We start from the raw sequence: 13,068 nt of genomic DNA, 5'->3' as shown, positions 1-13,068 counted from the left end.
ATCACCCACTTAAGGGGGCGAATCTGCAAATAGGATTAACTTCCTGATGAGATCAGGAATGGGTTGTTCTAATCTGCAGATAGGGTTAAGATTATCCCCTATCCAAATACATATTTGGATTAGGATAACTCCTAATAGGATTAGGAGATTTCTTAATCACCAAGAAAGGAGGAAACCCTAACAGAGAATTGCATGAATTCGACCTAGGGTTTGGCAGAAATCTCTCTCTGCAATCTGAGATAGGATCTCATCTCCCCTAAGCTGAAAACTGCATTCATGCCACTTTCAGCCTTAGGGATCTCCTCTAGCCGCCGCCACCATGCTGCATAGTTCGAACTCCATTGAAGGGAGAATCAAGAAATCTGTTCTTGATATCAGTCTTTGCTGAAAGGCTGATTTGGTTCGGTGCTCTAATTCTCCAACGAGTTCTTGTGAAGAGTTTGGTACGTGAGACGTACACTGTTGGTTCTGCCCCACCATCGTTGTGTCATCTTCAGTGGGAGCAGATCTTGGATCCTTCTTTGGGCGTGAACACCGACGTTGGGAGATTTTGATTCTCCGTATTAGGTATAACCCTTCCCCTAATCTTTGGTTCAGATCTGGTTTGGTTTGGTTCAAGTGGGATCCTTGAATTTTGATTCTAAACAGGGAATATGATTCCTAGTTGGAAGAAAGGTAGGAAATTTTTGAAATTCGCCCACCCATCCCGCAACTTTTTTGGCGTCCATACAATGGATCCTACCATTCTTTCACATTATACTCTCCTTCGGGGGCTGAGGCTCAGGTGTGGAAGTGCTCTCCAGTTCACAAGGTGGAGCGCCTTCATCCTAGTCTTCATCCAGGTCCACAATGGGAGGCTGGGGGCGGACCTCCTCCTCCGGAAGCTCGGCAGAGATCGGCTCCGACACAGCGGCCTCGGGCAGAATGGGGGCAGAAGGACCAGCCTCCCGGCGAGCCTTCTTTGAGGCCTTCCTCTTCTTCCCTCTTTGGAAGCTCTTCAGAAGGATCTTTGCATCGACCTCCGACATGGCTACTGTGATAGGAAAAGAAAAGGTTAGTCACGAACTAAAGAAAATTCAAAGTAAATAAGTACCGAGGTGGAGGCCTACCAGGAGAGCTCAGCCCAGCTCGCACAAGCTTCTCCTCGGCCAAAAAATCTCTCATCTCCAGGCCGAGGTCCCTCTAGGAGTTAATGACCGCCCTAGTGTCCGCATCTAACCTTATCCCAGGGTCTTTGATAGCCACCCTCCAGTGAGTTGGGAAGGGCCATCCCTCAGGGTTTCGAACAAAAAAGTATCTTCTCTTCCAGGCCAGTACTTGGTTCGGGCTGCCGAACAGGATTTTGAACTCGGGCTGAGGAGAGTTGTAGTAACTTTGTCGGACGTCCCCGCGCAGACAAGCGGAGTTCCTTTTGACTGGGCAGTTCAAACTAAAAACGTCTAAGGACAGAGATCGGGTGTACTCGTGGAACAGGGAGATGGTACCTATTATAGTTCGGATGGAATTCGGGTGTAGTTGGTCGATGGTGATGTCAAAAAACTTGATTATTTCTATAATGAATAGGTGGAGTGGGAAGCGCAGCCCAACCATGAGCTGCTCTTCGAAAACCGCGAGCTCATGGTGACCATGAATCCAAGGGTACTAACCTAAAGGAATACTAACTAGGTTATTAGGAAGACGATAATGAGCTACCAAGGACAGTAGCCTGTCCGATGTCATAGTAGAAGGCCCGAAGTCATCCAAATCCTGACCCCGAGAAGAAGATGGGACCTCCTCTCTGGAGGTTGGTCCCTCCTCTCAAGCTACGGGCTCCTCAGGCCGAGATTGCCTAACTTCAGGTAAAGAGGTTTCCTCTAAGGGGCGAAGGAAGGAACTACCTAGCGAGGAGCTGGCCTCGCCAGCGGGAGCCAAGGACTGCACCTTGACACCCTCAAGCCCACTAGAGTCACCAAGGAGACTATCTATGCTAGCACTAGACATGTTGAAACAGGAACAAGAAAGGAGAACAAACTAAGAAAAGACGAACTCACCAAAAAGAAAATGACCTCGGAATACAAAGGAGGAAGTAGCGAGCTGAAGGACTCCGACACGACCTCGGGAGAGCTCAATCACGGGATTTTTGGGAAAGAAGAGGGCCCCCTCAGCCCCCTATTTATAGTTCACCACAAGGCGATCAATGGATGAGACCTACTCGATCCAACGGCTCTCATGAAAATCAATTGCACGACGCCCGATGACAAAATTAGTTGAGCGTATTTTTGACGTCCACCTGACGCGACATGGGTTAATACTAGTTGAGCCAGAAGTCCAAACAGGTCCGACCAAATGATTCGCCCGGCAAACCGCCTAGATCTCGTGCCAAATCCACCTAGACTCGTCATGAACTCCCCGCACTGGGTCGAAACCCCTGGTTCGGGGAGTGGGGGGCAATTGATGAAGGGTGATTTGGCCCGACCTAGTAAAAAGGGGACATGTGGACATGACCTAACTAAGAGATGGTAGCTCAGCCTGACATGCCTAGTTCGTAACAGTTGAGCTCGGACATTCAACCACCTCGGCACAGGGTCACCTCGGGACAAGGTCACCTTGGCCCCAAGACACTTTGGCATTCAATCCAATTCGGAACTAAAAAGTATCAGTTCAGGGATATCGACTCAGACCACTACATGACAATTTCGGAAATCCCTCCAATAGGCCCCGAACCTCACGGGATCACGCTGCGTAATGGCAAGCCTTATCTTCTCCCCGCCCAGTTCGGGCGGAATTGATAAGCTTTATTAGTTGATAATGTTATCCCCCACTTAAAGCGGAAACGGATCCCATCGTGATAAAGATCCCGGAACCGATCCGCAAAACCCGCAAGGACTCAACTATATAAAGGCTCCGACCCCAATGACACAAGGTACGCATGATTTTTCTACTCTCTAGCTCTCTAGCTCTCTAAGCTCTCAAAGCTCTTCAGCTTGCATTAGATTAATAACTTAAGCATCGGAGCGACCTCGCCGGGTTAATCACCTCGGATTCTTTGATCTTGTCTTACAGATTTACTCAGCTCATCGTCCGATTGAAAGCCAAATCATCCTCCAGTAGGGAGCAATCAGATCGTGCTACATCTAATATTTCGGAGTGTTAATGTTTACATGAGCAACGATCGGTCGTTTTAATTTTCAGAGCTTGGTCACAATTCCCAAAGGAGAATGAGCAGAAATTTGAAAGGAATCTCCGACGGAATCCGGCCGGCCCTCTCCCGATAAGAACAAAAACAGGGGTGGGACCACCCACCACCGATGAACACGTGGTGGGAGTCGTGGGACATGAGACCCGATAGGCAACTGTCACGGTAACTCTCTCTTCTGTACTCTGTATTAAACCTGGGTTGGAGATCAAATAATCAACAATTCAACAGAAAAAAAAAAAAAAAGAATTTAATTAAAAAGAGACTTTGACATTGAGATGCCGTGCTGTCTTATATACCCAATAATTTCTACACCAATGTCTTGACCGGCATACTAGACTTACTAATTACTTAGAGGTATCAAAACCTAACACCGTGCGTGAAAAAAATAATAATAAGGAATCGGAACAATAAAAGAAAGATTTTCTTTTAGTAAATAGGGGGACTAATTGGTTTTCTCTAACAGTGGATTGTGTTCTACTTTCTCGGAAGAATATATATGTTGTATAATTACGTATAATTATATAAAATTTATACTTGATAAATTTAATATATTTATATTTATATACAATTATTTTATATATAAGTTAATTGGTCATTTTAAATACAATAAGAAACGACTATCTCGTCCCTACGTAATTTTTGTCTTTTGGGGATGGTTAAGGTTATATTTTGTTTGTCTATATAAACCAAAACTATTACTTCCAAAATCATATAGAACTTCAATTAGATTATTTGCAACTATTGACAATTAGTATTTGGTAAAGGTCCTAATCCCTCACAGGAATCCCATCTTTTTTCTTTTTTTTTTTTTTTTATGGTTAAACAAACCTCTTACAACGAAAAGAAAACAGAATTATAATCACTGATAATTAAGAACCTTGAAACAAAAGGAGGTTCACTAAACCACATAACCTCCTAATTAGCAAATAAACCTTTTAACTTTCTAAGCAATAAGATGGGCTGCTCTATTACACAGTCTATATTCAAATAAAATTAACATGTTGAAAATAATTACTACAACACATAATATTTTTCAAAATAATTCTGTCTGGCATCAACCCTCCCATGAAAAATTTTTCCTGATTTGAGGCACCATTTATTTAGTGTCCATTTGAGAGCGACTTTTATGCAGCAGCTTCTGAGAAACTGAAACACCGTGAAGAAGGGGCGGAGCCAAGTATACTGATTGGGTCCTTGGCCCTCTCAAACTTTTTGTTAAAATCATCATTTAATTATATAATTAGTAAGTTGAGGCGGGTTTAAAAATGTAGTAAAATGGTGGATCCTTGACCCCTTTAAATTTGTGGGACTTGGTGGCATAATGGGAACACATACTAATAAAGGGGATGCGTATTCAGAGTTCATTCTTGTAGCATAAATTTCCACATATTAGGGCATTTTGCCTTTTTCTAATGAATATTGAGCATTTTGCTCCAAAATAAATAACGATAATGAGCTCTCGATGGGTTGGGATTATTTGATCAAACTTGGGACTGCAAATGCTAAATAGAGCTCTCGATGGGTTGGTCCAACCCGATAGAGCTAAAGCGACCGAACCGAATATGTTGCCTTTGGCTATGGTTTGAATCGCAATTAATAATTGAATCCAGAATCCAGACTGATTCTTAGCTGTTTGGTGAGATGGTTAATAATATATAGAGGCATCCTGGTTTTCTTGTAATTAATGTTATATTTTTTGTCTAAAGCTATTCTATGCATGGCACATGTGATTATGTGAAGTATGTATGGCCGCCTTAGAAATCGTCTAAGCCACCACCACAATACTTGAAAACGAATGCTAGTGGAAGGATAACTTTGCATCCATTGGATTGATTATTAGATGACAACAGTAACCTGCGATGATCCAATTGAAGCAGAAGCAGAAATGATAGCAATACCGGAGGGGTTTGGATTAAAAGTGTTGGGAAGAAATTAAGTTTATTCACAAATTATTTTTCTCCCAAAAAAAAAATTTGTAAATATTCAGCTAGCACAATTCCAAACAAGATATCAATAAAAACAATCATAAGCCAAGCAAAGAGAGACACGATATTTAACGTGAAAAACCCCTCTAACGTGAACCACGGGCCCAAGGAGACCCAACCAAAAATCTCCACTAATAACTTGAGGTAACAATTACAGCAACTCAAATACCACAATATGCTCACAAACTTAGAGCAAATACAGATTCTCAAGCATACACACGAGAATACCAAAAGCAGAGAAAAGAACAATCAGAAAAACTCACAAACGTGGCTACTGTTTAAGCCACAACATGGAGACCTTCACTATTCCAAATCAGATCTTCACCATTCAGATCGTAGGTCTGTGAGTTTTGAACAATCTCACCAAATTTCAGCCAAATCGGATCACAAATGACCCTTGATCAGAGTAATTGATGAAGAATACCACGAGATGTTTTCTTTCCCGACCAACTACGAGTTGCTTCTGTCCGACCTCAAATAACCAGCAATTCAAAGCTCCGATAAAAAATCTGACCGTTCAGAATGAGGAAAAATGAATCCTCCACTTACTATCCCAATTTTAGCTCGATCGGGCAGTGGATCGGAAAGTTTCAGCCGTTTGATGAACTCTGCACACTGAGAAATCTGCACAGTATTTTGATTTTTCTCTTTTTCTCTCTCTAACCATGTCTAAATCAGTATAACTGCAAAGAATAGATTTTTCAATTTCAAAACAGAGTTTTAAACTAGAAGTACCCTGAAAATATCTCAATATCCACTTCACAGCAGTCCAATGTTCTCTACCTAGATTTGATAGAAAACAACTAACAACACCAACTGCATGAGCTATATCAGGCCTTGTGCAAACTATTGCATACATTAAACTTCCCACTACAGATGTATAAGGAATACGTTGCATTTTTCCTTTTTCTTTATCACTAGAAGGAGCTTGTCTAGTACTAAGCTTAAAGTGTAAAGCAAGATGTGTATTTACCACTTTACCTTTATCCATATGAAACCGCTTAAGTATTTTCTCAATATACTTCTCTTGAGATAACCACAACTTCTTGGCCTCTTTGTCACGAGTAATCTACATGCCAAGTATATGTTTTGTTGGTCCCAAGTCTTTCATTGCAAAAGACTTACTAAGCTCATTTTTCAACCTATCAATTTTGGAACAGTTATGACCAACAATCAACATGTCATCAACATAGAGCAATAAAATGATGAAGTCATTATCAGAAAACTTCTGCACAAAAACACAATGGTCTGAGGTTGTCTTCTTGAATCCCTATTGGATCATAACAGACTTAAACTTCTTCTACCATTTCCTCAGGGCTTGTTTCAACCCATATAGATTTTTCTTCAATCTGCAGACATAGTCTTCTTTATCCTTCACCACGAAACCTTCTAGTTGCTCCATATAAACTTCCTCCTTCAAATCATCATGAAGGAAAGCAATTTTTACATCCATCTGCTCAACCTCTAAATCAAGGTTGGCTGCCAAACCAAGAACAACTCGGATAGAAGACATTTTGACAACAAGCGAGAAAATCTCATCAAAGTCAATTCCCTTTTTTTTTACGATAGCCTTTGACAACTAATCTAGCTTTGTATCGTGGATTAGAAGTATTATTCTCAGTCTTTAACCTGTAAACCTACCGATTTTGCAAAGCTTTCCTGTCTTTAGGCAACTTGACCAACTCAAAAGTATAGTTGTCAACCAAAGATTTCATATCATCATTCATAGCGTCAACCCATTCTTTCTTGTGCTTAGACTCCATAGCCTCTTTGTAGCAATCAGGTTCTCCCCCATTAGTGAGAAGCACATATTCATTAAACAAATAGCGAGTAGAGGGAGTATATTGTCTAAAAGACCTTCTAAGTGGGGCAACGGGTTCTCTAATAGCAGCACGGGCAGAAGCATCAATATTGTTAGCAACATCATCATCATTATCTTCAACCAAATCATCATGAATATGATTCTGACCACCATCATGATTACCAAACTCAACTACACTGGGCATATGTGTCTCAGGAACTGCATTAAGATCAATCAACCCATCAGTACTCGAAGACTCTGATTTTTCTACCTTATCAATATCCTTAATGGTCTAATCCTCAATAAAAATAACACCACGACTTCTTACAAGCTTCTTTTTAATTGGATCGTACAATCTATAGCCAAATTCATCATGACCATAGCTAATGAAGATACATTGTTTTGTCTTGACATCTAACTTGGACCTTTCATCTTTTGGTACATGCACAAATGCTTTATAGCTAAAGACACGTAAGTGGTCATAGGATACATCTTTTCCGTACCACACCCTGTCAGCAACATTAGCTTGCAAAGCAACAACAGGAGATAAATTAATAACATGTGTAGCAGTATATAAAGCCTCACCCCAAAAAGATCCAAACAACTTTGCTTCTGAAAGCAAACATCTAACTCTCTCCATCAACGTCCTGTTCATCCTCTCTGCCAGGCCATTAAGCTGAGGAGTCTTAGGGGGCGTCTTCTGGTGTCTAATGCCCTACTGCCTACAGTACTCATCAAATGGTCCATAATATTCACCACCATTATCAATGCGAATATATTTCAGTTTCTTCTTTGTTTCCCTCTCAACAAAAGCTTAAAACTACTTAAAGACACCAAGTACCTGGTCTTTACTCTTCAAGACATAAACCCAAAGTTTCTTTGAATGATCATCAATAAAAGTAACAAAATAAAGTGCACCACCAAATGTTTTTATCTTCATCGGACCACAGAGATCTGAATGCACCAACTCAAGCAACTCTGATTTCCTAGAGGGATGATGGCTCTTGAAAGAGACTCTATTTTGTCTCCTAGCCAAGCAATGAGCACACTTTTCTAACATTGCACCTTTCAAACCTGAAAGTAGATCCTTCCTGGCCAAACAATCAAGTCCCTTCTCACTGATGTGGCTAAGTCTCTTGTGCCATAACATTGATGGGTTATCACATTCAACTGCATTCACACCATCAATGGAAACTGAAGTCTTGGTCCAGTACAGGCCAGAGCATTTCTTTCCACATGTCACAACCAAAGAACCTTTAGAGAGTTTCCACTGTCCATTACCAAAGGTATTAACATAACCATCATCATCAAGAACATTGGTAGAAATCAGATGCGAACGAATGTCTGGTGCATGTATGACATTTTTCAAAATCAATTCAGTCTCATTACTTGTTTCTAGACAAATAGTGCCAATGCCAATCACCTTTGACAAACCATTATTACCCATCTTTAAAACCCCATAATCACCTAGAGTACATGATGTGAAAAAATCTTTTCTTGATGTAACATGAAAACAGGCACCACTATTAAAAACCCAACTTGTCTCATAACAAGCAACATTAATCAAATTCTCATTATAGACAATCACAAGAACACTTGCAGTGGTGGTGGTAACACGATCATCATTGTCATCTTTATTTTGTTACTTACCTTTATTACCTTTATTGTCATTTTTCAGCTGAAAACAAAATCATTTGATATGTCCCTTTTTACCCCAATAGTTGCATTCAAGGTTTTTGTACTTGAACCTTGATTTGCTTCTAGCCTTACTTTTACCTTTGCTACCTTGTCCTTGGTCTCTATCATTGCTTCTCCCCCTATTTTCAGTAATCAAAACCTCTGATTGAGAAGACGATGCTTGTTGAGTTCGTTGTCTGACTTCTTCATTCAAAACAACAGATTTTACATATTCCAATGTCACTACACCACCAGGAGCAGAACTGGACAAAGTCACGCGCAAATTTTTCCAAGAGTCAAATAGAGTATTAAGCAACCAAAGTCACAAAATTTCACCTTCAAATTTAATACCCATGTCGGACAATTGATCAAAACACCCCTGAAATTCACTTATGTGATTGGAAATAGGAGTACCTTCCTTGTACCTCAAATTCATAGCATGTTTCAACATAAATAATTTATTGTTCCCAGATTTAGAGGCATAGAAAGTCTCAAGCTTATCCCACAAGGTTTTGGCATGTGAATCATTAGCAATATGATTCAAAACATTATCATCTACCCATTGTCGAATAAAACCACAAACCATCTCATGCTCAAAAACCCATTCTTCATCAGATTTCTTTTTAGGTTTTTGAGTAGCAAAAATTGGTAAATGTAATTTTTTCACAAATAGTAGATCCTTCATTTTTCCTCTCCACTTGTGGTAATTGGTGACATTCAAACTAATCATTATACCATAATTGGGCTCTATAATGCAATTAAACAAATCCACAAACAAATAACCTGACTCTGACACCGCTTTGTTGGGAAAAAACTAAGTTTATCCACAAACTATTTCTCTCCAAAAAAAAATTGTAGATATTCAGCTAGCACAATTCTAAGCAAGATATCAACAAAAACAATCATAAGCCAAGCAAAGAGAAACATGATATTTAACATGGAAAACCCCTCCAATATGAAGGGTAAAAACCACAGGGCCAAGGAGACCCAACCAAAAATCTCCACTAATAACTTGAGGTAACAATTACAGCAACTCAAACACCACAATATGCTCACAAACTTAGGGCAAATACAGATTCTCAAACATTCACAGGAGAATACCAAAAGCTGAGAAAAAAATAGTCAGAAAATTCACAAACGCAGCTACTGTTCAGGCCACAACATGGAGACCTTCATTGCTCCAAATCAGATATTCACCGTTCAGATCGTAGGCCTTTGAGTTTCAAACAATCTCACTAAATTTCAGCCAAATCGGACCACAAATGGCCCTTGATCAGAGTAATTAATGAAGACTGCCGTGAGATATTTTCTTTTCCCGACTAACTACGAATTGCTTCTGTTCGACCTCAAATAACCGGCGATTCAGAGCTCCGATCAAAGATCTGACCGTTAAGAATGAGTAAAAATGAATCTTCCACTTACTATCGCAATTTCAGCTCGATTGGGCGGTGGATCAAAAAGTTCCAGCCGTTTGATGAACTCTGCGCATTGAGAAATCTGCACAGTATTTCGATTTTTCTCTTTTTCTCTCTCTGAACGCGTCGTTCGCAAAAAGATGTAACCTTAGTTTTTTGTTTTTCTTTTTAAAAAACAAAAACAGTGGGCTAAAGGAGAATGGGCTATAACATGGGTCAATATTCCATAATGGGCTGGGCCCAACAAAAAGAAAGCTTGTCACTCGAGTAATTCGTTGTTGAAAGTGATTTTCAGAACTGGCAGTCAATACTATCTCCTCCAACTTTGGGGTTTGGGCCCCTCATGGAGATGACACAGATCACTTCTCTAAATTGCAGAGATCTTCTATGGGAATTCCTTTTCTCCATGTGCTCACTTATACATCTCGACCCTGTAACAGGGTGGCCCATGAGCAAGCCCACCCTGTGGTTCGGCATCCTCTCACCCTATGACATGGTTCAAATGAAAGTGACTTATGGCTTAAAAAAAAAAAATTGTAGGTTAATCTATTAAATTTACATATATTTGATCTTTTAAGTTGTCTTTGGAATATCCATGTCATGATGATTCACGAGCTGTTTCTTTTAAAAACCGAGTGGGACACCAACCTGCGTAATTGTCAGTTTGAACGGTTCAACAGTTAGATGATTTGCATGCTTACTTAAACAATCAACACTATCCATGGTAAGGATAACACATTGGAAGACTTGCATCAAGTCGACCCAGATCTCCAACTTGAATCATAATTTATACGATAAGATAAAGATAAAATAAATTTGGCTGTTGAATTCTATTAGAACTCGTGTTTTCTCTTTAATCTAATTTTGTGTTGAACTCTAATTCTTCTTTACTTTGTAGTATAAATATGGGTCACCAATGAATTCGGTCATTGACCATCTTTCTCAGCAAATCTCTCCTCTTAATTTCTGTTTGCTTAACACTATGTTGTCAGGAATTAATGCTAATCCTACTCTGCAGGCTAATGGAATTTAAGATCTACACTAACCTAACTAACCACTGCCGATCAAGGTTCAAAATATCCATACAGCCGGATACGCTGGTAAGGGCGTATTGGGCTGTATCAGTTCTTGTTCCCCTGTTTTTTAATAAATCTAGTTCAGAGGGGTCACTCTAATCCCTGAATCGGATTAAACCCTGAAACATCCCTTCTAAGAGCGTATTTAAAGGCTTCCAATATAATATATATCAACTAATACAGTTCCATACATATCAAAATTTTGATCCTTGCTGTTTGTACATGCGTCCACGTAAGATGGGGTAATTAGTTATCAAAATATTTTTATATAAAATGACATAAATACCCTTAACACTAATGCGAAAAGCACTGTTGAGAATAGATTTCTAAGGCTATTGAGGTGTTCTTTTATATCATTACCATTTCTACACGTAACATTTGGAGTTGGACTTGGTCAATCCATATTTTTGAGAAATGTGTCTATCAGATCATGTAAGATACTCATTTCAAATAAAAAAAAAAAATGCATGCATGATCTTGATTGTTGGCATTTATAAATGAAATATCAAATTTAACATTAATATGCAGTTAGAAAAGATAACTTGTATTATTGACCAACTCAAAATGTCTTCTCACAAATATGTATTAACCAATCCCACATGTTACATATAGAAGATCAAATAGCTAGAAATAGAAAGACAAGGCGAAAATTAAAACTAAGACGAGACGTAGACACTATGGGGATGCTTAGAATCGTGGCCATTTTTCAAAAAAAAAAAAACGGTGCCACATCCGATTTACAATAAACGCATAGTGGTGCCACGTCCGATTTACAATAAATGTTCGATTTTCAATAAACGCCCATGTATTTCATTGTTTGGTTCAGTCGATTATTAAAAAATCGGGCATGTTTTGAAAATTGAGATCCTACCGATGCATCGATGAACCGTTTCCTCCAACAGTTGACTGATGTGTATTTTATGGGGTGCTTACCTATCAACATATACATGAAAAACAGTGATGAAAATCACCTTACCAAACAGCATAGTGTTGCTCAGTGCCTACGCGGCAGAAGCATTTTTTTGTGAAAAATGGGTCTTGGAAGCATAGGCATTTTTTCTTGAAAATCGGACCCAAAAAGCCCCCATGCTTCCAAACACCATGTATAATAGGCCGAGAAACAAACAGATGTCAATACTAAGGTCATGTTTATGTAAAAAATAAATGCTTATTGAATAAGTATTTAAAAACAGTTGTTTATTCAAATAAGCACTTCTTTGCATTTGACACAATTTTTTCAAGTGTTTATTTTAAAAAATAAACACTTATTTCATATTGAGTGTTTGGTAGTCTTTTTCTCCGATAAGCACTTAAGTAAACATTTGTGACTATTTTGTCCTTCACTTTCTTTCATATTTTACGAAAGCACTTTTATATAAGTACTTTTATGAAAGTACTTTAATAAAATCATTTTTATAAAAGCACTTTTATAAAAGTACTTTTATGAAAGTATTTTTATAAAAATAATTTTTATGAAAGTATTTTTATAAAATTGAACTAGGGATAGTTTTATAAGTGGTATTTTAAAATTCAACCAGGGATAGTTTTATAAGTAGTATTTTAAAATTCAACTAGGGATAATTTTGGAAGAAAAATTTGAATAAGGGATTATTGTATAAGCACTTAAATAAAAGCTGAAAATTTGGGCTTAAAAAATAAGTCCTTATTTTTTAAAATAAGCACTTATTTCGGGCTTATTTTTCAAACACCAATAGGTGCTTAATGGTGTGGTCCTAACCCAAATAAGCACTTATTATTTTTAAGATCTCCCAAACATAGCCTAACAATAAAACAACACTACAACTTGAATCAAACAATTAGACCTGGCAAACGGGTTGATGGATCGGGTTTGGGTTGGGTCTTGGCACTTTCAGTTTGATTTCGAGTCGTGTGATGCATGTGCATCTGCACTTCACACATTAAATGTGAAATCAAA

The sequence above is a fragment of the Nelumbo lutea genome, chromosome 1 (genome assembly GCF_056320005.1).
Source record: "Nelumbo lutea isolate HS-2025 chromosome 1, American lotus-T2T, whole genome shotgun sequence".
Classification (NCBI taxonomy): domain Eukaryota; kingdom Viridiplantae; phylum Streptophyta; class Magnoliopsida; order Proteales; family Nelumbonaceae; genus Nelumbo; species Nelumbo lutea.
The sequence above is the reverse complement of the archived record's forward strand: the minus strand, read 5'-3'. Positions refer to the sequence as shown.